We start from the raw sequence: 24,894 nt of genomic DNA, 5'->3' as shown, positions 1-24,894 counted from the left end.
TTGGGACAGATTCCAGCTCCATGAATTCGTAGTAGAATAGCTTGTAAGTATTAAAATGAACATTCTTACTTCTTTTTCATATCTGTATTATATGTATGATTGCCTACATAAAAACGTCCTTAAGAATTCAATACAATAATGCCTGAGATGTAAATAACATAGTACCTAATAGACACTCCATTCATGTTGATTTATTTTATTTTTGCAAGAGATGGATAAGGATGTAGAATTTAGCCAGAAGATATTATAGGTCTTCTATTTTATTCCTCTTCAAAAGCAGATGTGAGTTTCTTATCCTTCATTCCTCTTTATTTGTGTATCCTATAGTCAGACAAAGAGAGAAATGCTGATAGAACTCAATTTTGTTGTAAACCAATCCCTGGGCTTGTCTTAAAGATTCAATATTATAAAATAAATAAATAGTATAAATATTATAAAAATAGTATTAAAAGATTTAATAATATAAGCGGAATAAATAGTATAAAACAGTATAAGTAGTATAAACTGTTAATCCATTATAGTGTTTGGGAATTAGTGTGGACTATAATAAATTTATGGGGATTTCACTAGTTGCTTTAAATTTATATTGGAATTATTTACCAGAAAAATAATAACCCCCGCGTAATTTTCTCCTTTTCTCTTTTTCTTCTTTCATTCATTGGAAAAGTAAGCAAATATATAAAAAGATATAATCTCTTCCTAGCAATAATGTGAAATATAATAAAGGAGAAAGACATGTAGAAATATAAAATACAATATGACAAGAGATTGAAGATAGGTAAGTGCACATAGTGTAGGGATACTGAGGAGAGGCATCAATGATGGTTCAAGGAAGCTAGAAAAATAATCTCAGAGGAGCTGGTATGTGAGCAGAGCCTTCAATTCTAACCAAGTTGCTGAAGGTTTTTATGTGTGAAGAAATACCATGAAGAACAAAGACACAGGGTCACCATCTCCATGAACTGAGTAGGCAACCAGTTCTCTATGCAGAGAGATATGGGGAAAGGTATTTCAAGAAGTTAGAAAAATTCTTTAAGGTTTTACAAGACATGGAAGGCCACATCTCATTTGTAATTCCTTAATTTGTATGTTGTGTGATTAATACCATTGTAACTCTGTATTATTTATTTACCTTAAACTATATAGGTAACACATGAATATCTAGACCACATTGGCATTGTTACAAAGTCAAACCATAGTGATACAGCTAAATTATCCTCTGAATATATTCTTTTCATCCATCATACATTTTAGACTCCCAAGTTAAGTGTATATCCTTTTAGATTGTTTTCTGTGTTTATAAAATTCTTAGCATAAATGTGTTTATATATTATATGCAAACACACACCTATACACAAAAATATATGTTTAATTTTTGCATGTTTCAATGTTAATGGAAAGATTAAACTTGTTTCATTTTTAATTTGTATACTTTTTATGTTAGTATATAAACATATTTTATTTATCCTGAGTGCTTCAGAGTACTCCATAATATAAACAAGCCACGTATTTTTTAAGTTAATGTTACTTTATTGATGGACATTCTGAATGCTTCAATTGTTCTTCTATTATAAGCACCTTGACAATGAGAATCACTGTATATACTTCTAGGTTTATTTATTTCCTAGGATGGCGAGAAGTTAAATTGATCTGTCAAAAATTTTGTTTTAGTAAGAATGGTTACTACACAATTTTCCTCAAAAACTTGGGTCAGCTTTCTCCTACCAATTGTGCATGTTGCTTTTTAACCCAAACCTCACTAATGCTTGTTATCAACAATCTCAATATTCTGTTGTTTAAATATTTAATGTATGATTTGTATCATATTGATTTTAATTTTTAATTTCCCGATTACAAGTAAGGATAACATCTATGTTAAATGATGGGACATTTGCATTCACTTCAGTGTGAATTTTTTTCTCTACACAATCTGTCTACCCGTTTTCTGTTGGAAAAATATATTTAAACTGTGTAGAGGGATGGAACAAATAGAAAGAGTGAAGGTTAAAGTGCAAGAGACATATAAGACTGTTGATGGAACCAAAAATATAGATAAAAGGATATAAAGGTTAATTTTAGGACAAAAAAAGGGAAAGTATGTAAAAATGTATTAACTCCATGAGTATCGACGTAAACTTAATGGCAGAACAGGGTAAGAGGGAGAGAGGTTTATCTGGTGACAAATGCTAATTTTCTCTCTGAAATAAGATCTCTTGTGTGTTGACAGTAAGTGCACTGGGGGAGGGCTAATTAGGAAGAGAAAGGTTGGATTTGGAATGGTTTCTTTATCAAATTTAAGAATAGAGGGGCTTTTTAGTCAGTATTCATAATCAAATTAGTCATGATATTTTCTAATGTTAGATACAGAGCAATCTTTATCTTCTCTCTTACATACACAAGTACAAAAAGACTGTCATATCGATAAGGCAATTTATCATTACACTTAAGAATAAGGGGTCTAAAATCAGTGTGTAGGACAGAAGCAAGGTCTATCACTCACCAGCTGTTTAAACTTACAGAAGTTACTTAAATTCTCCTCATCTCAAAATGGTAATGAAATTTAAGCGTTAATACATGAAACGTTCTCAGGAAATTAACTCAATCATGGTAAGCATTTACATATGTTAAGTATTACATTATTACATAACTTCCTAATAATCTGGTGTTCCTGTATTACTTTTCTATCCCAATTTATTCCATAATTCAGAAATGTCATTACATAAACTTTCTAAAGATCCTTAGAAAAGGGCGTAGCTGTTTCCATGCTCAAAGGAAAATATCCATCACTAGAGATTTTGAAAACCACCTAGCCAAAGTAGAAACTTTGAGTACGAAACTTTAACAACAGATTAAGAGGCAAAACTATTTTTCCTGATTGTAATTCAGTGTTGATAGCCCAGTCTCCTATAGATAGTCCAATTCCTACTTCAAAGGACACTGATTTAAGGGTAATATTTCCTGATCACAAAGACTCCATAACCTATAAGTAACTATAATAGTGGGTAAAGTAAAATAAGTGTCACAAGAACAGTATGAATTGTGTTTCTGAAAAGGAAACATAAACTTTCTAAGAGGAGAGCAGCATCAACTTTTAAAGTGTTGCTCTAATATTATTAAGAAATGGAACAAGTGCAGTCAGTAAATCTCAGTATGTGGTGGGGGTAGGGATAAATCAATACACGAGAAGTGTGGAGAGCAAAGGAAAGATTACGAAGGAAAGCTTGGATGAAGTAGAGTGCCTATGGAGTGAACTTAATCCACAGAGCAAATCAAAAAGTTGTTTTGACTAATTGAATATGTGTAAGAAAGTGAATGAAGCTCAGAATACAGTTTGTCATCATATTGTAATTCTTGCCTGCTGAGGTCAAGAGTAAACACAAATTCTGGGGCCAGCAGAGAGTCATGATCAATGCAACAAGCTGTTCATTTCCTGACACGTTGTCATCAGACCCACTTCTGTCACCATCCTGAATGTGTCCCACGTTGGTGTGAATGAACCTCCTTCTCATCCTTTCACAAAAATTGACACATCTTTCCAAATTTTGGTATTTCAATTTCAAAGTCACACACTGTAATTCAGCATGTACCCAAACTATTACAACTAAAATCTAAAAAGTGGAAAATAAAAAAAGAATAAATTTTCTATTCAAAATATTCTATCATCCCTCTCATTTCACCATGTAAAATCTTACGACTGTGCTATTCTTGCTAATTCATCCAAAACAATGACTCTCATACATTTTTCTACTTTCAATTGCCATTAATTTCTTCTCAGTGGAAGATTTTGAATTTTCGTATATTTAAATCTGATTTTTGTACCTAGATATTTTCCCTCGCTTAGCACATATAGATCAGCCACATTGAAAATTGTAACTCTGAAATAATATCTGACTCTCAGTCAGATGATGAAGTAATCTCTCTAACTATTTACAGACATTGTAATTATTCCGTGAACTGCAATTTCCCGCACTTTGGTTTACTCCACTTATCAGAGGTTTCAAAATTTATTAGTTCTTATTTATTTGTTTTAGATAAAAATCCATGAAAAGAAAGATAAAACATCTGATGCTGGTTATGTTAGCATAGAATAAGACAACTGTCCATCCAGCAACTTTCATTCTCATTGGCATTCCTGGGTTGGAGGCTGCCTACATCTGGATGCCAATTCCTTTTTGTATGGTCTACCTTTTGGCCTTACCAGGGAACTGCTCTCTCCTCTTTAACATCAAGACAGACTCCAACCTCCATGAACCAATGTACCTTTTCCTCTGCATGCTGGCTATGGCTGATCTCACTGTGTGTACTACAGCTGTGCCCAACATCTCAGCCTCATCTGGTTCCATGATGGAGAGATTCCCTTTGAAGCCTGCCTCACCCAAGTGTTCCATGTAGCCATTTGTAATTCATCAAGACATTCAGCTATTCTGACATATTCTGTAATTGGGGGATGGGTCTAGCTATTGTACTCTGGAGCACAGCACTTCTCAGTCCTCACCCCTTCCTGCTATGTTGGCTTTCTTACTGCAGAATCAATATTATTTCCTACACCTACTGTGAGTTCATGGCCCTCATCAAGATTGCCTGTGCTGAGACAAGAATCCACAGAGCCTAAAGCCTCATTGATGTCTTCTTTATGGGAGGAGTGCCCTTAATATTGATCATTTATTCTTATGTCCTTATACTCCACACTGTCTTCTATCTCCCATCCAAGGATGCCTGACTCAAGACCTTGGGCACCTGTGGCTCCAACGTCTGTGTGATCTTAGTGTCCTATGTTCCAGCCTTCTGTTTCCTCACCCACAATTTTGAGCACTGTGTGGCTCCCCATGTCCAATTATTTGTGGCAAACACCTATATTCTGCTCCCAGCCATGGTGAACTCTATCATCTATGGAATAAGAACCAAGAAGATACAGGACAGATTCCTTAAATTTTTCATTTTTTCAAAGCCTCTGAACTAAATCCTTTTTGGTGGTAAGCAATATCTGAACAAATGTTGTATTATCTATTTTTGAGTGTGTGGTTTCTTCAAGATCCTTTTTCACTTGTCTGAAGTCTAAAGTTTCTCTATGGGAAGAAACTTATCCAAAGATATATTGTACGTTGTAACAATTATTACATTGAAACAGACACATTGTCAACTATCTCTCTTTGTCAAAATATTACAGTATTGGTTCCTTAAAAAAAAACTATGGGGAATCATCTGAGGCTAAAAGCAAGAGAAATTTTAAATCAACATGATATATAATCACATATCTTTGGTTTACTATTTAAGACTTAGTACCAGCTTAGAAATTTATCTTTTATCACCCCAGTCCTTGCTTCCTGACTGACTGTCCTACTGTCTTAAGTACAGATTTCAGCACTTAGTGAGAGTCTCTAGGTGCTAACTTCTCTATTATCTGTTCATTTAAAATTTTCTTTATTTCACTCTCTTCTTAAATTATACCTTCCTAGATACACAATTTCATTCTCCAGTTACTACATTTCCTCAGTCTTATGAAGTCATTATCCAACGGTCTTCTGGAATCTATTATTACTTTGAGAAGTCTGTTTTTGGCCAATTTTTCATTAATTTGTAGCTTATCATCTTTTCTCTCTGTCATTAAATTCCATTGCTTTCTTTGATATTCTGTAGGTTCTTATGAATAAATTTCATAGTTATTATGCTAACTGATAAGACTCAGACACAAAAGACTCCATACTGCATGACTCTGTGTAAATGAAATTCTAGAGAAGACAAAACTGCAGTGAGGTTTGACATTTAATTATTGACCAGAATTCACTGGGGATACAGAGATGCCTAAGGCAAAGTTTATAAGCAATTTTAAGTCTCAGAGGTACACATAACATATATATCCTTTCTATCTCATATAATTCCTGAAAAGATTGAGATTAAAAAATGGTGTGGCAGATGTGAGTTCAAAATATCATCTTTCTCAGTGATGAAAACTATTTTGGAGGACTTAGTTTGGTTAGAGAGTCACTGAACCATCTAACTAAACCCCAGAGTTTGGCACATATTCCTCATCAGAACAGAAAGACTTACCACATGGAGGAGCATCAGGGAAGAAATGAGTTCTTTAGAAAGTCTCACTATCAGGAAGCATGTATGTGTGGGTGTGGGGATGTCATAATTAAACTAAGTTTATTCATACGAAATTTCTCATCAATTTTCACATCTACAGCTTATCCACAGCACATAGTGAATAAGGATGTGGAAAAAAGGTCGGTTTTACAATACATGAACATCAAAAGTAGGGTAGAAACAATTCGCTCCAGTAATTTGATAAAGTTGATTCGGACATATAAACACTTTTTTCAGTATAATAACATCTAATGCTTATATAGTGCTATCAGTCTCATAGTCTCTCCTCAGTTCTTGACATATATTAACACATTAAATTCTCATCAAACCTGACAAGATTTTTAGTGTGAAGTTCAGGGCGTGATGTTAATTAATACAAACTCCCTCTAGGAATTTATGTTAAAATCATAAACAAAAATAAATTGCAATAAAAATAAGTAGGATTGTTTTCCTAAAGTGTGTTTGACAGAATATGAGTGTCATGGGATGGTCTAAACGCATTCTGAAGCCAATATCATCTTAAAATTTCAACTGAATATTTGTTTATTAGGAGCTCTGAGAAGTCCTGCAATAAATATGTAGCTAAAAATTATTGTTGCAAGTATTATTTTGAGATAATAAGGATTTATAACATTGTGTAATTTCAGTTGTACGTTATTTTTTATCAATTTCTGTATAGACTTTATCATGTACACCACCAGTAGTCTAATTTTTATCTGTCACAATACATATGTGCCTCTTTATACCTTAGGCCCACTCCTGTGCCCCCTTCTTCTCTGGTAACCTCTAATTGTTCTCTTTGTCCATGTCTTTGTTTATCTTCCACCTGCGAGTGAGATCATGCAGTAATTGTCTTTCTCTGTCTGGCTTATTTCGCTTAACACCATACCCTCAAGGTCCATCCATGTTGTTGCAAATGGGATAATTTCCTCCTTTTTATGACTGAGTAGTATCCCATTGTATATATATGCCAAAACTTTATCTATTCATCCATAGAAGCGCACTTGGGTTGCTTCCATGTCTTGGTTATTGTGAATAATGTCGCAATGAACATAGAGGTGCGTAAATCTCTTTGGATAAATACTCAGCAGTGGAATAACTGGATCATATGGTATTTCTATTTTTAACTTTTTGACAAATCTCCATATCGTTTTCCATATTGTCTGCACCAGTTTGCATTCCCATCAGCAATGTATGAGGGTTCTCTTTTCTCCACATCCTCTCCAACATTTGTTATTCTTTGTCTTGGTAATTCTAGCCAATCTGACCAGTGTAAGGTGATATCACACTGGAGTTTTGATTTTCATTTCCCTAATAATTAGTGATGTTTAACATCTTTTCACGTGTCTGTTGGCCATCTGTGTATCTTCTTTGGAAAAATGTCTGCTCATATCCTCTGCCCATTTTTGATGGGGTTGTTTGTTTTTCTATTGTTGAGTTGCATGAATTATTTAAATATTTTGGAAGTTAACCCCTTGTCATATGTATGATTTGCAAATATTTTCTCCCAACTGGTGGGTTGTCTTTTCACTTTGTTCCTGGTTTCCTTTGCCTTTCAGAAACTTTTTATTCTGATGTAATCCCACTTGTTTATTTGTTCTTTTGTTTCCCTTGACTGAGTAGACATGAGATTTGAAAAGATGCTGTTAAAAATGATGTCAAAGAGTGTATTGCCTATATTTCCTTCTAGGAGTTCTATGGTTTCAGGACTATATTCAAGTCTTTAATCCATTTTGAGTTGATTTTTGTGTATGGTGCAAGATAATGATCTACTTTCACTCTTTTGCATATAGCTGTTCAGTTTTCCCAACACCGTTTATTGAAGGGAATTTCCTTTCTCCACTGTATGTTCTTGGCTGCTTTGTCGCAGATTAACTGACCTTAAATGTGTGGTTTTATTTCTGGGCCTTCAATTGTGTTCCATTGATCTGTGTGTCTGTTTTTGTGCCAGTACCATGCTGTTTTTATTACTAAAGCTTTGGAGTATATTTTGAAGTCAGGTATTGTGATGCCTCCAGCTTATTATTATTATTTTTTTTAATCAAGAATGCTTTGGCTATTCGAAGTCTTTCCTTGTTCCAGACAAATTTTAGGATTCTTTTTATTTCCATGAAGAATGTCACTGGGATTCTGATTGGGATTACATGGAATCTGTAGATTGCTTTAGGTAATGGGGACTTTTTAACTATGTTTATTATCCCAATCCATGAGGATGGAGTATCTTTCCATTTCTTTATATCTTCTTTAATTTCTTTCAATAATGTCTTATATTTTTCAATGTATAGGTCTTTCACCTCTTTCGTTAAATTTATTCCTATAAATTTTATTCTTTTCTTGTTGTTGAGACTGTAAATGGGATCGTATTCTTGACTTTGCTTTATGCTAATTTGTTATTAGTGTATAGAAATGTAATTGATTTTTGTAAGTTTATTTTGTACCCAGCAACTTTCTATAGTAGTTGATTATTTCTCATGGATTCTTTTGGGTTTTCTACATATAAAATCATGTCATCTGCAAACAGTGAGAGTTTCATCTCACCTCTTCCTATTTAGATTCATTTATTTCTTTTTCTTGCCTAATAGCACTGGCCTAAACCTCCCATACTCTGTTGAATAGTAATGGTGAGAGTGAGCACCCTTGTCTTGGCTTTTAGTTTTTCACTATTAAGTATGATGTTGGCTGTGAGTTTGTCATATAGGCCTTTAGCATCTTGAGGTACTTTCCTTCTATACCCATTTTACTAGAGTTTTTATCATAAATAGATGTTGGATGTTGTCAAATGCTTTTCTGTATCTACTGAGATGTTCATTTGATTTTTATTCTTCATTTTGTTAATGTGGTGTATCACACTGAGTGATTTGCAGATGTTGAACCATCCCTGCATCCTTGGTATAAACTCACTTGATCATGGTGTATAATCCTTTTAATGCATTGCTATATTCAGTTTGCCAATATTTTTTGTGGATTTTTGCATCTATGTTCCTCAGCAATATTGGCCTGTAATTTTCCTTCTTTGTGTTGTCTGTGTCTGATTTTTGTATCAGGGTAATTTTGTCCTCATAGAATAATTTAAGAAGCATTCCATCTTCTTCAGTTTTTTGAAATACTTTGACAAGAATAGGTATTAAATGTTCTTTAAGTGTTCGCTAGCATTCTCCAGAGAAGCCATCCTGGTCCTGAAATTTTGTTTTGTGGGAAGTTTTGGATTTCTGTTTTCATCTCTTTAGTCATGATTGATCTATGCAGATTTTCTACTTCTTCTTGATTCATTTCTGGGAGGTTGTGTGAGTCTAAGAATTTATCCATTTCTTCTTGGTTATCCAATTTGTGGGCTTATAGCTTTCCATAGTAGTCTCTTATTATCCTTTTTATTTCTGTAGCATCCATTGTAATTTCTTCTCTTTCATTTATAATTTTATTTGTTTGAGTCTTCTCTTTTTTTTTCCTTGGTGAATCTGGCCAAGAGTTTGTCAATTTTATCTTCTCAAAGAACCAGATGTTAGCTTCATTGATCCTTTCTACTGTTTTTTTAATCTCTCTTTCATCTATTTCTACTCTAATTTTTATTATTTCCCTCCTTCTGCTGACTTTGGACGTTGTTCTTTTTTTCTAGTTCTTTTAGGGATAGTTTAAGATTACTTATTTATATTTGTTTGTTTGTTTGTTGAGGTGGACCTGAATTGGTTTGAATTTCCCTCTTAGAACTGCTTTTGCAACATCCCATAATAGTTGTATGTTGTATTTTCATTTTCATTTGTCTCCAGGTATTTTTTAATTTCTCCTTTGATTTATTCATTGATTCAATGGTTGGTCAGTAGTACACTGTTTAGTCTCCACATATTGGGATCCTCCCAGTTTTTTCCTTGTAACTGATTTCTAGTTTGATGCCATTGTGGTCAAAAAAGATGTTTGATATGATTTCAGTACATAAATAAATTTGTTGAGGCTTGCTTTGTTTCCCAACATATGTTCTATCTTTGAGAATGTTCCATGTGCACTTGAGAAGAATGTGTATTGTACTCTTTGGGGATGGAATGCTCTCTGTATATCTATTGAGTCCATCTAATCTCGTATTTCATTTAAATCCACTGTTTCCTTGTTGTCTTTCTGTCTGGATGATCTATCCATTGATGTAAGTGCAGTGTTGAGATCCCCTACTATTAGTGTGTTGCTGTTAATTTCTCCCTCTAGATCTGTTAATATTTGCGTTATATACTTTGGTGCTCCTGTGCTGGTGCATATATATTCACAAGTGTTATGTCCTCTTGATGGAAAGTCCCTTTTACCATTATATACTGCCCTTATTTGTCTCTCATTGTTCTCTTTATCTTGAAGTCTGCTTTGTCTGATACAAGTATGTTAACGCCTGCTTTCTTTTGTTTACCACTTGCTTGGAGTATCATCTTCTATCCCTTCACTCTGAGCCTATGTTTGTCTTTAGAGCTGAGATGTGTTTCCTGGAGGCAGCATATTGTTGGGTCTTCTTTGTTAATCCTTGAAGCTATTCTGTGTCCTTTGATTAGAGAATTCAACCTATTTCCATTTTGAGAGATTATTGATATATGAAGCCTTAATACTGCGATTTTATCTCTTGTTTTCTGGTTGTTCTATATTTCCATTGTTTATCTTCCTTTGTATTTCTGACTGCCATTTCATTTTGTGGGCAAAATGTGGCCAAAATTGAAGACCTTCAAACTTGCACATATTTACAGATCAGAGGACCATCATCCAACAGGATAAATAACAAAAGGGAACCTCATACAGTGGCTAATGATCAGGATAGCCCACAGCTGCTGTTTCAGTTAAGGAGCCATATGTGAATAAATTCAATTACTTGTTGTTTTGTTTTGTGTGGCAAAACATAGCTACAGAAAAAGATAAGCACATTACTGGATTGTCAATAGTTAGCTTTTTTTTAATTGACTGGGAGTACATAAATACATTTGCATCCCTTCTCAATCCTTCTTCTACCAAGTTATGGTAATCACTATCACATATTTAAGGATCTCAAATACACAAAGAAAACAGAGAAAATAAGTGTTTATTTCCTTCAAGTAGTTATCAGTCAGATTAGATGAAAAGGGATTAACAACATAAAAAAGTGAAAATAATGAGGGAGGTCTTTTTATAGCTGTTTACTATTTGCATACATTTAGAAAATCTATAGCACACAGTGAGAAACTCTTGTCAGTAAGTGAGAATTCTTGCAAGTATTTGCAAATACCGCTTTAATGGTATACTGGATTTAGTGCCTCTTTGGAAATTCTAATTCCAATATGATAATTATCACTGTGTAAGTGATATAATTTTACTCTTCAGAAATTTTAGAATGTTTGCTGTGACATTGATAGAAATTTGATTGTAATTAGTTATCTCTGCAATATTATAATTTTTAAGAAAACATTATTTTCGAGGTACTATAAAATCTGAAGTTTTATATTTCTTATATTTTGAAATTATTAGCCATTATTTTTCAAATATTTCACCCCCTCATAGATTTCTTTCTTCTAAAATTTATTATATATGTTTTTTGACAATTTTACATTGATCTTCTAATATATCCAAATTTTTTCATTTTCTTATATTTCTTCATTAGTGATAATTTAATTATTGCTTTATGACCTGTTATGTACCAGTTTTTGTGGGAGAATCTGCTGGAAATAATCTTCTGTAATTTTATGTACAGAGTTTTCACATATTAATTAGAGCAAGTCTACTGTCTTTTTCCAAATATTCTATATATGAATTGAATTCTATGGAAGTTGTATTAGTTTCCTATTGCTGCCATAAGAAATTATCACAAAATTACTGGTTAAAACAAATTTATTTATTTAAAAAAATTATATTAAATTTATCTTACAGTTCCATATTTAGAAATTCAAAACATATGTCACTGGGTTAAAATCAAGATGTCAGCAGGATAGCATTCTTTTCTAGAAACTTTAGAGGTGAATCCGTTTTCTTCTCTTTTTCAGCTTCTAGAGGCTGGCCGCATTCCTTGGCTCATGGCCTCCTTCCATCTCCAAGGCTGGCAATAGCTGATGTCTTAGTTCCTTCAGGTTGCTACCACAGAATATGATAGATTGGGAGGCTGATGTACAACAGAACTATATTTCTCATTATTCTGGAGGCTGGGGAGTCCAAGATCAAGGTACAAGCAAATTTAGTGTCTGGTGAGAAGTCACATCCTGTTTCATAGATGGCTGTCTTCTCACTGCGTCCTCACATGACGAAAGGGGTCAGGGAACTCTCGGGTGTCTCCTTTAAAAGGGTGTTAATTCCATTCATGGGGACTCCACTTGTATGACCTAATCACCTTTCAAAGGCCACATGTCCAAATACCATCACCTTGGGAATAAGAATTCAACATACGAGTTTTGGAGGGACACAAGCATTGTCTACAGCAGCTGATCAATTCTTTCTCATATACTATCCCTCTAACGTTCTTTCCTGCTGCCTGTCATTTCCAATTTTAAATACCATTATGATTATGTTGAACCCACCTAGATAATCTAGAATAATCTGTTTTAAGGTCAGATAATTATAAAATTTAATTCCCTCTGCAACCTAAATTTCCTTTTACCACGTAAAGTAATGTATTCACAGGTTCCTGAGGCTAGGATGTGGATATATTTGGGGGACTGTGATATTGTGATTTACAATAAGAAATAAATATTTGGTCTTCATCATCATTTCTGATACAGAACTCCCAAAACACTTGGAACTTTCTGAGCAATAAAGGTGTTTCTTGTTATATTAATGAGGTGACTTTTGGACGACACCTAAGGATGGGGGTTTGCTGTCAGGAGAACCAGATATGAATAGAAGGTTGGAATTTTCAGTCTCATGCCCTGATTTCCTGGGAAGGGAGAGAGGCTGGAAGTCGAAACAATAACCAATGGCCAAAGACTTAATCAACCACACTTATGTAATGAAGCCTCCATAAAAGACCAAAAGGGCAGCATTTAGAACTATAAATAAAGGTAAAAAAAATAGCTATAATTCTTGATTGTATATTTAAATCTTGGCTTTACTACTTAAGAATCCCATAACTTTGGACATTTACTTAGCTTCTCAATTATATAGTTTCCTCACAGTATTGTAGTAAAGACTCTTAATTTCTTAACTTTGGTTTTAAAATTTTTTCTGCCATAGAATTTCCATTTGAATCTTTGAAAAAATATTCCAGTTTCTTTCTGAGTATTTCAATCTTATCTTTCATTTCCTCCAGTATGTTTAATCATGCTTATTAAAAAGACATATGAAAACCATATTATTGAGTCCCCTATGTTTATTCTTGTTTTTTTATTATTTGATTTTTTTTTTAAGGTCACATCTATTTGTTCTTTTCCCTGCTTGGTTATGCTAATGCCGAATATTTTTTACAAAATAAAGTAGAAACGATCTTAGGCCTAGGATAATGCTGTATAATGCTATTCCAGTTTAGAGGATTTATGCTTTTCTTCTGACAGGTAGCTATGTGCACTAACAATCTCAATCTTCTTAGTCAACTCACAATTTGAGATTATTTGAACCTATGTTAGTTCTTCTGAGAACATACCTATTTCTAATTCACATTTACACATAGGGAAGATACCTATGAGATCCCATCCTATAGGGCAGGTAGCCTCTAGGACCTGCCCAGTTCTAGTGTCCATTTTAGTTCCATAATCTCTTTATTTTATTTAGGATGTTACTAAGCTGGAAGACATCCACCCTCATTGTGTATCTAAGCTTGCTTGCCATCAGAGATGGAGTCAGGGTTTCCTTGATACCATCCCACTTAAGCCTCCCTTGGGCATTCTCCGTTCCTATGGAAATTCCCACTGTCTTATCCTGAGCAACATTCATCCCTTAGGCCCACAGGCCCCTACTTCTTAGTGCAATAGTAGTAACGATGGTTCCTTCAGGCTTCCAGGGCCCCAAAATAATCAGAAACAAAATTAGAAACTTCTTTATCACAGTTATATAAACTGATAACCTTCTATACCTCTTAGGAAACACCACCTTCAACTAGAGCACTCGGTAAGCAAGAATGCAAAGCAGTGAAAATTAATTAAGTGATGGGGAAACAGAAGTGGCCTACAGACTTGAGTAAGTTTCTTGTGAAGGATGAGGGCAAAGCAGAGCTGGAGAAAAGAAATCTGTCGATTTGTAAATAGAAAGGAAGGAAGAAAATATGGGCCAAAGAAAACTGATTGGCTTTGGATAATTGGAGATAGAAGATTCTGGTGAGGTGAAAAATGAGTGAGTTTTGTAAGGAAAAAAAAACGTAATGTGATAAAGTAATGTGAGAGGAGATGTGGTTGGCTATTTAAGATCAGTGGATAGAGAATATTTGAACAGATGGTGAGAAAGAGGCTCGAACTGTTATATAACAGGAGGAAAGAATGTCTGTAGTTCAGTGTACAAGGGCGGCAACAACTTGTTTTGAGGTCAGAAATAGTAAAGCTACCAGAGAGTCATCTGGGGGTTTACGCCTGGGAACACAAAAGTCAGGAGGAAGGGGCATTGGAGCAAAATTATAAGTAATGGCAATGGGTTTCCTTTTATTCTGGGAGCAATATGAAGCAATTAACACATTTCAAGTACAGGAATAACTTTACTTGCCCATGTCTTTAATAATTCACTATCACCTATAAGGATATTGATTTGGGGGAAATGGCATAAGTAGAAAGAACGAGATGAGTCAAGAGGCTACTAAAATATTTTAAAAGAAAAATCATGACAGTGGTAAAGAGCTGAAGTTAATAAATTAAAATACTTCAGATGTAGAAACAAAAGCATATGTTGATGAATTGGATAAGGGCAAAAAGATTTGAATAATTGAGGACAATATCTAGTTTTGACCAACTGTATGGTAAGAGTTGCATTTATTAAGATGGAAATAGTAAGGCAGGTATCAAGAATTCATTTTTGTCCATGTGATGTTTGTTGTGCCTTTTATATATACAATCAAAGATATGCAGTAGACTGTTGGAAATACTGCTCTGGAGATCAGTATAAGGGGTTTTGGGATAATAGGCGGACCAGATACTACTGAATACGTGGTATATAGTTAATATATATGTTGTGGTAACTTCAGAATAATAACTCGGATGCTCAGATTCCTAGCTCACAGAAGTCTCAAAGGTCTCATTTCTTTTCTAAGTGAGACTGCCCATTCTGTTCTGGAATCTTTTTTTTCCCCCAAATTGGCACTGAATAAAGAAGAAAGTATACAGGTAAGATCATTATAATTATCAGACAGATTTCTGGTTAGAGAAAAAGATTAAGAAGCAATTCATATCTCTTGGCTATACTGAATCTTCACTGGATGAAAAGAAGATGAAAGTGATATAATTCACTTCCCATCCTGAGCCTACCTAGATCATTTTGTGAGATGACCACTCACGGTGTTTTCCTCTATGGAAGTATACTCTATAGTCTCCCCGTAGTACCTTCCTCCCCACAATTATCCTTCAAAGAATCATTGTCGTTGTTGCCGTCATCATTCTCATCTTCATCATCATCATCATCACCATGATTGTTTTATGGTCACGATACATAAGGCTTTGCGCTAAGTATTTTACCCACAATATCTCCTTTAATTTTTAGCATAATCCTGTCAAATTGTTATTATCTCCAGTTTACACAGGAGGCAAATTTGTGTACAGAGAGAAAAAAAGTCATTTATCTAAAATTAAAGAGAGAACAAGTGTTGGAACCAGAATATAACCTAGGTCAATATAATAGCAGAACCAGAAAAGTAGTCTGAACAAGGGAGATGGTGGACAGCTGACTCGTTAAAATCTGACTCAGAAGTCATTGAAATGACTAAAGATGCCTCAGACTGGTCTCCAGATCAGATACCTTCCAGTTTTCAATTAAACTTTGTATTTACTCCTCCTTGGCAGTGGGAGAGAGAGGTTATAGAATCAGAGAAATGGTCTGAACTGACTAATCAGTGAGTTGAAAAGAAGGCAGATTTATAAGAAGGCGGATTTATAAGTTTGGATTATGGATGAGAAATTGGAAAAGAATCAAGAAAAAGAAAGGATAATATTGGAAAATCTGGATATTGAAGATAATAATGAGCCAAATGTAGAAAGGAGGGTGGGGTAGATAAGCAAGAATTTGGGGAGCTAATAAGCCAGGCAGATTGAAGAAAATAGCAGGGTCATAAGTATCAGTTCACGTAATATGTGGGTATAATTCAATTATAATACGAACAGTCAGAAAGACTGAATTTATCTCTGGAATTTACTTCTTTGATTTTTTGACTATGAGTCTTTCATTTCCTAGATAGTTGTCATTATTAACCATCCCAGACAAATATCTTCTTCATCCAGGGTTTATGTACATTGAACTAGAGGAGATTGAAGAGTATTTGATGTCCTTAAAGGCCAAAGTAGACTTTATAAGACAGGGTTACAAACTGATTTATTAATTTAAAAGCAAAGCAACTTAGGGGCCAGCCCCATGGCCAAGTGGTTATGTTCGCGCACTCTGCTTTGGCGGCCCAGGGTTTCGTCGATTCGAATCCTGGGCACAGACATGGCACTGCTCATCAAGCCATGCTGAGGCGGCATCACACATGCCACAATTAGAAGGACCCACAACTAAAAATACACAACTATGTACTGGGGGGCTTTGGGGAGAAAAAGGAAAAATAAAGAAAATCTTAAAAAAAAAAAAAAGTGCGAGGTAATTTATTCCATGGTTTGTAAATTCTCAAAACAGAGTTTTGGCGAGTGTGGATGCGTGCCAAGTGAAGAATAAGTAAGATTTTGAGAGGCAGCTCATCTTCTTTCCTCCAGAGATGTTTTTCTTGACCACAGAAGACGTACTGGATTCTAGTGGAGGGAAATATATTTTCTCATTTAGTCTGAGTAGAAAAGATTTGATTTCAAGGTCAGATGCCAATGGGATTTTTTCTGAGCATTATAATTTTTTGTTATTTTGTTTTTTCTTTCTTTTGCTTTGAATCATGAATTTCTATTCTCTTTCCACAACCCCTTTCTGTCTATTGTTTTTTATGTTTTGTAGAACCAGTCTCTCTAATTTATCAGTACCGAAACATAATAGAAAGTTCTGAATCTTTAAAATCAGAGTTACCGTCAATTGCATTTTGCTTAAATTATATATTTTATTACAATAAGAGCATTATATATAACAACTACATATTTTAATATAATAATTTTTAAAATTTGCATGTTATTCAAGTCTGCTTTAACCTGTAAGCTCTTGGGGATGCTGGTCCATTGATATTAGAATTGATTATCTGTGGATACCAGGCCTGCGGCATCAATTATACAGTTGGAGATGTTAGTGAGAACGGCAACCATGTAGACCAAAACTTGCCTGAATTCTGCAAATATATCTTGCATGGTGTTTTAGTACTATTGAAAAAGCTATTGGGCTCAGAAAAATAAAGGCATTTCATGTAAAGTACTGCAGAAATCATTTAAAAAAAAAAGGGTAAACTAAGGCCAGTAACCCTGGCCAAGAAAGCTTCAAGAGAAAATTATAAAATTAAAAATGTTTTCTAGAAGAGGTTGTGTATGTGCTGCTGTGGGTAGTGTCTTCAGAAGAAGATCGTGCATATTCAGAGAGGATATTTATGGATCTACAACTGAGAAGCAGAAGGGAAGGTCCTTGTGGTTTTAAAGTGGATAGTTTACTTAACTAATGAAACTTAGCAATGAAATGAAGAAAGATAAAACAAAAATGTGGGGATGAATTTAGGAGTGATTATAGATTAGGACTGAAGTCTTGTTCTAATTTCTTCCTGACACAGATGCTGATCTTATCACTGCCTTCCACCGTGGAGTGTGATCATGAAACTGGTTTGTAGTTTAACAGGAAGCTCTATGGCAACCTAAAACTCCAGCAATTCCCTGTCCTCCACATTCTATCTCAGAGGTATCCCTGGATACGAGGAATTTCACCACTGGATTTCCATCCCATTCTGTCTCCTCTACCTGGTTGGAATAATGGGTAACTGCACCATCCTGCATATCGTGCGGACAGACCCCAGGCTCCATGAGCCCATGTACTACTTCCTGGCCAAGCTTTCTCTCCCTGACATGGGCATGTCCATGCCCACAATGATATCACTCTTCAGCGTGTTGTGGTCCATTTCCAGGGAGATCCAGCTCAACATCTGTGTGGTCGAAATGTTTTTCATTCACACTTTCTCCTTCACTGAGTCATCTGTGATCCTGGCCATGGCCCTTGATGGCTATGTGGCCATCTGCCACCCCCTGCAGTATGTGACCATTCTCACCCCAAGACTTATCACTAAAATTGGAATTGCAGCCCTGCTTAGGAATGCCTTTGCTGTGATTTCCCTTCTGGCCTGCCTACCTTTCTTTCCCTTCAGCCACTCCTACATCGTTTCTCATTCCTATTGTCTGCGCCAGGACATGATCCGCCTTGCCTGTGCTGACAGTAAGTTTAATGTTATATATGAATTGGTTGTGATCATAGTGTTGTGGGGGCATGGACTCTCTGGGTACTTTTCTATCATGTTTTCATCCCTTATTCAATATTAAGAATTTCATCCTGTGCAGGGAGGTTTAAGGCCCTCAACAGATGTGCATCTCACATCTGTGCTGTACTCATTCTGTATGTACCTGTGTTTGGGCTATTGTCCATCATTTGTCAAACACTCATCTCCCCTCATCCACTTCTTCATGGCTCATATCTACTTATTAGTTCCACCTGTGCTCAATCCCATACTCTATAGTATGAACATGAAGCACATCTGCCCAGGAGTTCTGTGCCTGCTTCCTCCTCCAAAAATCAGATCTACTGTGATGTAGACATGTCCTCAAGACAATGATGGCATCAGTCTTAATGATGGAAATACACAATGATTTGTCTGTTATTGGTATGTTGGCACCAGAGTTACTTACAAAAGCAGAAAAGAGCAGAAAAAGAGCTAACAGAGCAACACAAAAATGTCATAAAGGAGAGAGTTGGTGTCCACTGGGAGTATACAGCCTGCCTTAACATCTACACAAACACTCAGTCTGTAACAGTGCCCTGAAGTTACAGATGTTGTGCCTGAGCCAGCATCTTAACTGCTGCTGGCTGTATAGTTTGAGAAACCTAATGCAAATTAAAAGTTGCCTGGCCTTTTGCTAAAAATTCATGGAAAAAAGAGCTTTTATTTTTCTTCTGTGGTCTCTCTAACAATTATGATATTTTTAATTTTCCCATTTATCTTGCTCTCTTTTAGGCATGGGGATACCTGTGGGGTAAATGCAAACACGCACAGGGAGATGGGTCCCTCTCTTGTAAACTGGAGGATTGGTTATGGGTGTGGATAGGATAAGGGTCAGGAGCATGCCAAGGACAAAGGGCAGCAGCAGCAATATCTGGTCAGGGGTAAGGCAGCAGGCGGCCAAGAAATCATTCTGGGGGAATGCGGAGGGTACAGCTCATATAAATATATATGAATCAGCCTCCAAGTCCCAACCACTGCCCCATTTTCATGTAAGATTTCTATTACAGCACATAAATTCAAAGATAAAATTGTTTAAAAAATTCAAGATGGCATTAAACTCCAAGCACCACAGAGCATTAAACCCCAAGTGTTGGTCCCCTTTTTGAAAGTAGAGTCCTGAGTTCAGCACTGGTAACACACCCACAAAGAGCCTGGTGGAATTAAATAAGCCTCTACAAGTCCAACTTTTGAAATATATGGGTTAGTTACTATATGCGAGGAAGAAAGAAGTCAAAAAGGCTGTGTAAGACCATACCTGCACCAATAAAGTTTTTATTTTTCATAGAATAAGTAGATTTCCTTGAAACATTTAAGACACAATGTTAGCATCTGCTTAGTTGTTGGTAAGTGTACAGGGTTCCATTACAAAACTTTATGTTAATTTTTCCTATTGGACATAACTCAAAATTTAATCATGACGTTAAACATCAATAAAAAGAATTGAAAGAGTAAATGATTACATTTGAGATTAGCTGTGAATTTGAAATGATTTGATGGAGCAAAACAGAAGGAGCAACTGAAAGAAAAAGGAAAACAAAATTAAGAGGTTCAATGATCTGTCCATGTCACTTTACTTCGTAAATTCATAAAGCAGGTACAACAGAAGCATTCTAACTTGAGAGCTCTTGTTCTCGAGCAGAATATTGTACTATGCCCCTAAATGGTGATCTGGGATGGTGAGTGAGAGAATGAACTCCATAGATCACTGTGCGTTCTGAGATGGAAAAAGTTCACTAAAGTTTAACAGTCTCACAATGTAATCAAGAAACCTCACTTTTTCCTGCCTTCATTTCTTTGGAAGTCATGGCTGTCTATTCTTGACTCAGGGTCAGATCCTTAGAGACCTTGTATCCTTTACCACAACGGGCTCTACGGGATTTTCTTTGAAAGCTCCTCCCTGGCAAAGAGCAATGCCTTCACAAAGACCGAGCAGATTGAGACAAAACAGATGGGATTCCATCCTGGTACTCAGTCTGGTGAGTCTTCCCTGTCTCCTAGCTCACAGTGTATCCATAGGACACAGTGATGGATGAAGGGAAAGAGGAGGAAGAGAGGAGACATGGGGTAAGTTTGGGAGAAAGAAGACTAATAATGAAACTTAGGGAAAAAATAATATCATGTTTAGGAAAGGTTGTATAATCCTAGTAAAAGCAATTGGATTTCAGCCTGAATTCATTCAATGCACATTTTTTAAAAATTAGTCTGCCTAATGTCTAAAGAACGATGGATAGCTAGTATCTTTGGAACATGGCTCAAAGTATTTTAGAAGAATTGTCTGTTCTAAAATTAAAGTTTTAAATAGTAAGGGTTTATTTATGCTTATTATTTCTATACTCTACATGAGGAAACTGAGGCATAGGGATGCTAAAGTTCTTGTGCAAGCTCACACAGCTAATCAGTAATACTTTTTAATTTGCTCTTCTCGAACTCTAGAGTGACTAAATCATGAAGCTAGGTTTCAACACAATTAGTCTGACTGCAGAGCTCATGCTCTCTAGCACTAGAAAGCCCTGTGCTATCATCAACCCAAGAAGTGAAGATGATTTGAACCATCCCCATTACGATGAACTCAAGTGTGCTGATTTTAACCATATTTTTAGAAATAGAATCAATTGTCTTTAAAAAAAAAATAGGTGGAAATGGGAAAAGGGTCATGCTCATATTTTTGAATTGACCAAATCATGGAGTGATAATGACATTTACTGAGACAGACAACAGTAAAAGTAAGATCAAGTTAGCGGTGGAGTTTGGTAGAAGCAGGGTTGAGGATTCAATTGAAAAAATATTTTATTTGCAATATTTTTGCAAGAGAAAAAGTGGAAGGAATTACCCATGAGGTATCTGGTTATGTGAATCTGAACTTGCTATAATTCTGAGGGCTGGTAATATATACTTAGGATTCTTCATTATAAAGATTGCTATTAAAGCAATGGATGTGGATGAGATTATTCATAGACATTAAATTCAATGAGAAATAACAGGAGCTGAAGCTGAAGGTTAAGAATCGCCAATATTTAATGAACGGTCAGAAGAACAAATGTCTTTAAAGAAGAATAAGAAGATGAAACCAGAGAAGTAGAAAGAACATCAGAGATGTTCAATATCACAGCATTTGTCTTTCTAGAACTTACAAAAATGTACTTATAGAATGTGTTTTACAGTTACAGATGTCAGAACACAAGGCAATGATGACATTTAAAGGAAAGCGTCTGATCTTATTACAGTTCTAAGTATTTATAAATCAGAATGTCTTATAATTTTGAGAAGTTCTACTCTGTATTAATTTTAATAGTAGATTGCAACATTAAATTCAAGTATTGATGTAGAGCTTATTTTGCTATTGGTGGGATAGTTCTGTGAATTTATTTTTAGAAATTTTTTCCTTTGAATATCGTTGTTTATGAACACTGCATCAGATTATATATAACATTTTATTATGCATAATTGCAACAGTCTCAATTTTAAAATTTTTCAGAACAGTTTCTCACACATAGAACACATTCAATATTATTTATTTAACGAATGAAAAATGCATACGTGCATGAAATTATTAACAAGAAAGTTAGAGAACAAATTATATCTGGTCTATATCTTTATAGTCATTAATAATTTTAACATTAATTTCTTACTTGATGCAATAGACTATGCTAAGTGATGCTGGAGATACAAAAATAAATGATATATATCCTTTCTATTACTAAAAGATTCATATTCTGTGAATATTTGATAGAATTTTTACATTCACAAATAAAGTGCACATCATAAGCATGCAGCTTGATTAATTATTTACTAACTTATTTTACTGGTGTAGCCAGTATATAAATGAATAAACAGACATTATCGGTTCCCTGAAAGTCCCACTCAGGCCTACTTCCAATATTCCACAAGGTAACAATTATCCTGACTTCTTAGACTATAGGTTAGTTTTTACTGTTTTCAACTTTTATATAAATGGTTAACTTCTTTCTCTTATCATTATTTTGTAATATTCTTCCATGTTATGGCATGCAGTTGCAGACTGTTCATATGTACAGCATTTTACTATGTAAATATACTGAACTATATTTATTTGTTATCCTGTTGATGGACATTTGGTAAGTGGTTGACATTTTAAATTAAATATAAACATGCAAACATGAGTGATACTTGTGACAAAGCTGTAATATAGATTGACATTAGAACTTTTGGGGACACAGAGGAAGAAGGGATCAAGTCTGTACGAGGCCATTCGCCAGTGCCCTACATATATATCTGAATTAGACCTTGTAGGATGCTTTTAAAATTTTGTTTGATGGAACTTTCCGTTATTGTTGACATGTTTTTGTTTACTAGAAGCTTGGACGTAAAACTGATATTTTTACCAATTTAAATGCGATAGAATCAAGGAGAAAATATCAAGGTGGTTCTATGGTAACATCAAATGGATAGAATACCTGTGGAAGGAGTAAAACTTCAAGAGGATTTAAATATGAGATTGCAGGTATCCTTGATTTGGAGGATAATCAAGATTATTAACAACTTTTCTTTTAATACATCATCTCACTGTAACTATGTCACATTTAAACTTTTGTAATTCCTGAAGGCCTTGTCAACAGGTTCAAGAATATTCCTTTCCACTTTCGTATAGCCCTAGAAGTTATATGCTGCCCCTGGGGTTTTATGAAATTTATTCTTTAACAATCACCTAACAAAACTGTTTAATGTTCACTGGAGCATAAAGATTTATATAGCTGAGAAATGAGAAATATACTTATATTTATATATTCCTTTTTCCACATTCCCCATATTTCCACTCTAATATTTTGTGTTCCTTGTCCTTATGTTCCACTTCATTTGTTCATACCACTTTCTGACTACTTACATAATATTTACGCTCTGCACTATTGTAGGATATAATTGTATGATCTAATTTCCAGTTATTTTATTTGCAAACACAAATATGGTATCATTTTTTTCCTGTTACGAAAGCTAGAGAAGAAGCTTTTTTTGTACCCTTTAGCAATCAAATCTACAACTAGTACTTAAATTTCCCATTGACTGAGAAACTATTGCATGTATGTATCCTGGAAAAAGGAAAATTTGATTTTTTTTTGCTGATTTCCACCCATGAGATTCACGGAAAGTCTTGCCTCCATGAGTGATTCCTACTTTTACTCTTCATGTTATTCATTGTCATACCTTTTAAAAGTATTGACAGTTCCATTGCAATGACATAATCTTATGGAAATAGCCTCTATTTCTCTTGGAAACTGCCACAGTGTTTCTGGATAACAGTGTCTCTTGTTCCTACCTAGTTTTGTGTCTCTTCATGTTTACCATCCATACACAACTGCTCCTTCCAGAAGCTGCTAATCACAGGCACTCTTCTTGGTTTTTTCCATCACTTTATATCAATGACTAGATAATACCCTGTGTTCATTGCTGAAAATGAGGTCATAATTTGCATTACTGTTCTGGAATCTTCAAATGATCAGAAGAGAGACTTTTTACCACTAAATGATTATACATTAGAAGAAAATAAATGCTTCAGGAATACTTCCATATCAAATGTTATAAGCAAACTACCTGAAAACAAATAATAAGGATTTAGGTAATGTTGGAAATGATTGAATTACTATGCACTTAATTTAACAATTCTCCTAATTTTTTTGCCTCTTTAGTTTTTGATTGACATTTTCACGTGTCTTAAACTCCTAAAGTCACAAGTGACTCAGCTATAAATGAGAAATGTTAACATATTTTATTCAAATGGATGTTGTAAGTTTTATAAAATATCGTGTATTTGTATAACGTGCCTGGAAAATTGTGTGTGTGTATGTGGTACCTGTATATGTAACATTTGTAAGGCATACATTATCTTTTCCTTTATTTCCATCTTCTTTCAATTTCCATTAATTACTTTACTCCCTAGCTTAATTTCCCAGATCTTCCATTACAAGCATTTTAAATTTATGACAAGGCTCTTAAAGTCTTTGATCTTTTGATCACTTATATGTAAAATATGAAATATTAAAGTTCTCCTTGAAAATTTTTTTTTAAATTAGAGGTGTTTTTGCACAGAGTCTGATAAAAAGCCTTACAAATCACAGTAGTTGGTAGTTGATGTTGCTGTTTTCTTTATTATTCCTTTTCTTATTTTGTAATAATGATGAAATATTAACAGATGAATCAGTTTTAATTCTTGAAAGTAATTTTTAGTATTTCAGCATAAATTTTGATGAATTTGTGTAGTGAATAGTTATTATCCATCCAATGTGTTAATCCCTGTATGTTGTAATTCAATCAACTGGAATTAATGGGCATCACTATATTTA

General features: G+C 34.7%; 1 long non-coding RNA gene and 2 pseudogenes across 1 annotated transcript; 2 read left to right on the top strand and 1 right to left on the bottom strand.

Annotated features, from left to right (window-relative positions):
• Positions 1-180: 180 nt before the first annotated feature.
• LOC138925290 (uncharacterized) lies at positions 181-23,964 on the bottom strand. The gene is made up of 2 exons (XR_011441221.1): positions 23,871-23,964; positions 181-321 (listed from the first exon to the last, which is right to left on the bottom strand). It is a non-coding gene; the product is annotated as an uncharacterized lncRNA (long non-coding RNA).
• On the top strand, positions 4,042-4,960 carry OR52S32P (olfactory receptor family 52 subfamily S member 32, pseudogene; annotated as a pseudogene).
• Positions 17,940-18,893, top strand: OR51L27P (olfactory receptor family 51 subfamily L member 27, pseudogene; annotated as a pseudogene).
• Positions 23,965-24,894: the final 930 nt, after the last annotated feature.

This window comes from Equus caballus, chromosome 7 (genome assembly GCF_041296265.1).
Source record: "Equus caballus isolate H_3958 breed thoroughbred chromosome 7, TB-T2T, whole genome shotgun sequence".
Classification (NCBI taxonomy): Eukaryota; Metazoa; Chordata; class Mammalia; order Perissodactyla; family Equidae; genus Equus; species Equus caballus.
This window is presented reverse-complemented; position numbering and strand designations above follow the sequence as displayed.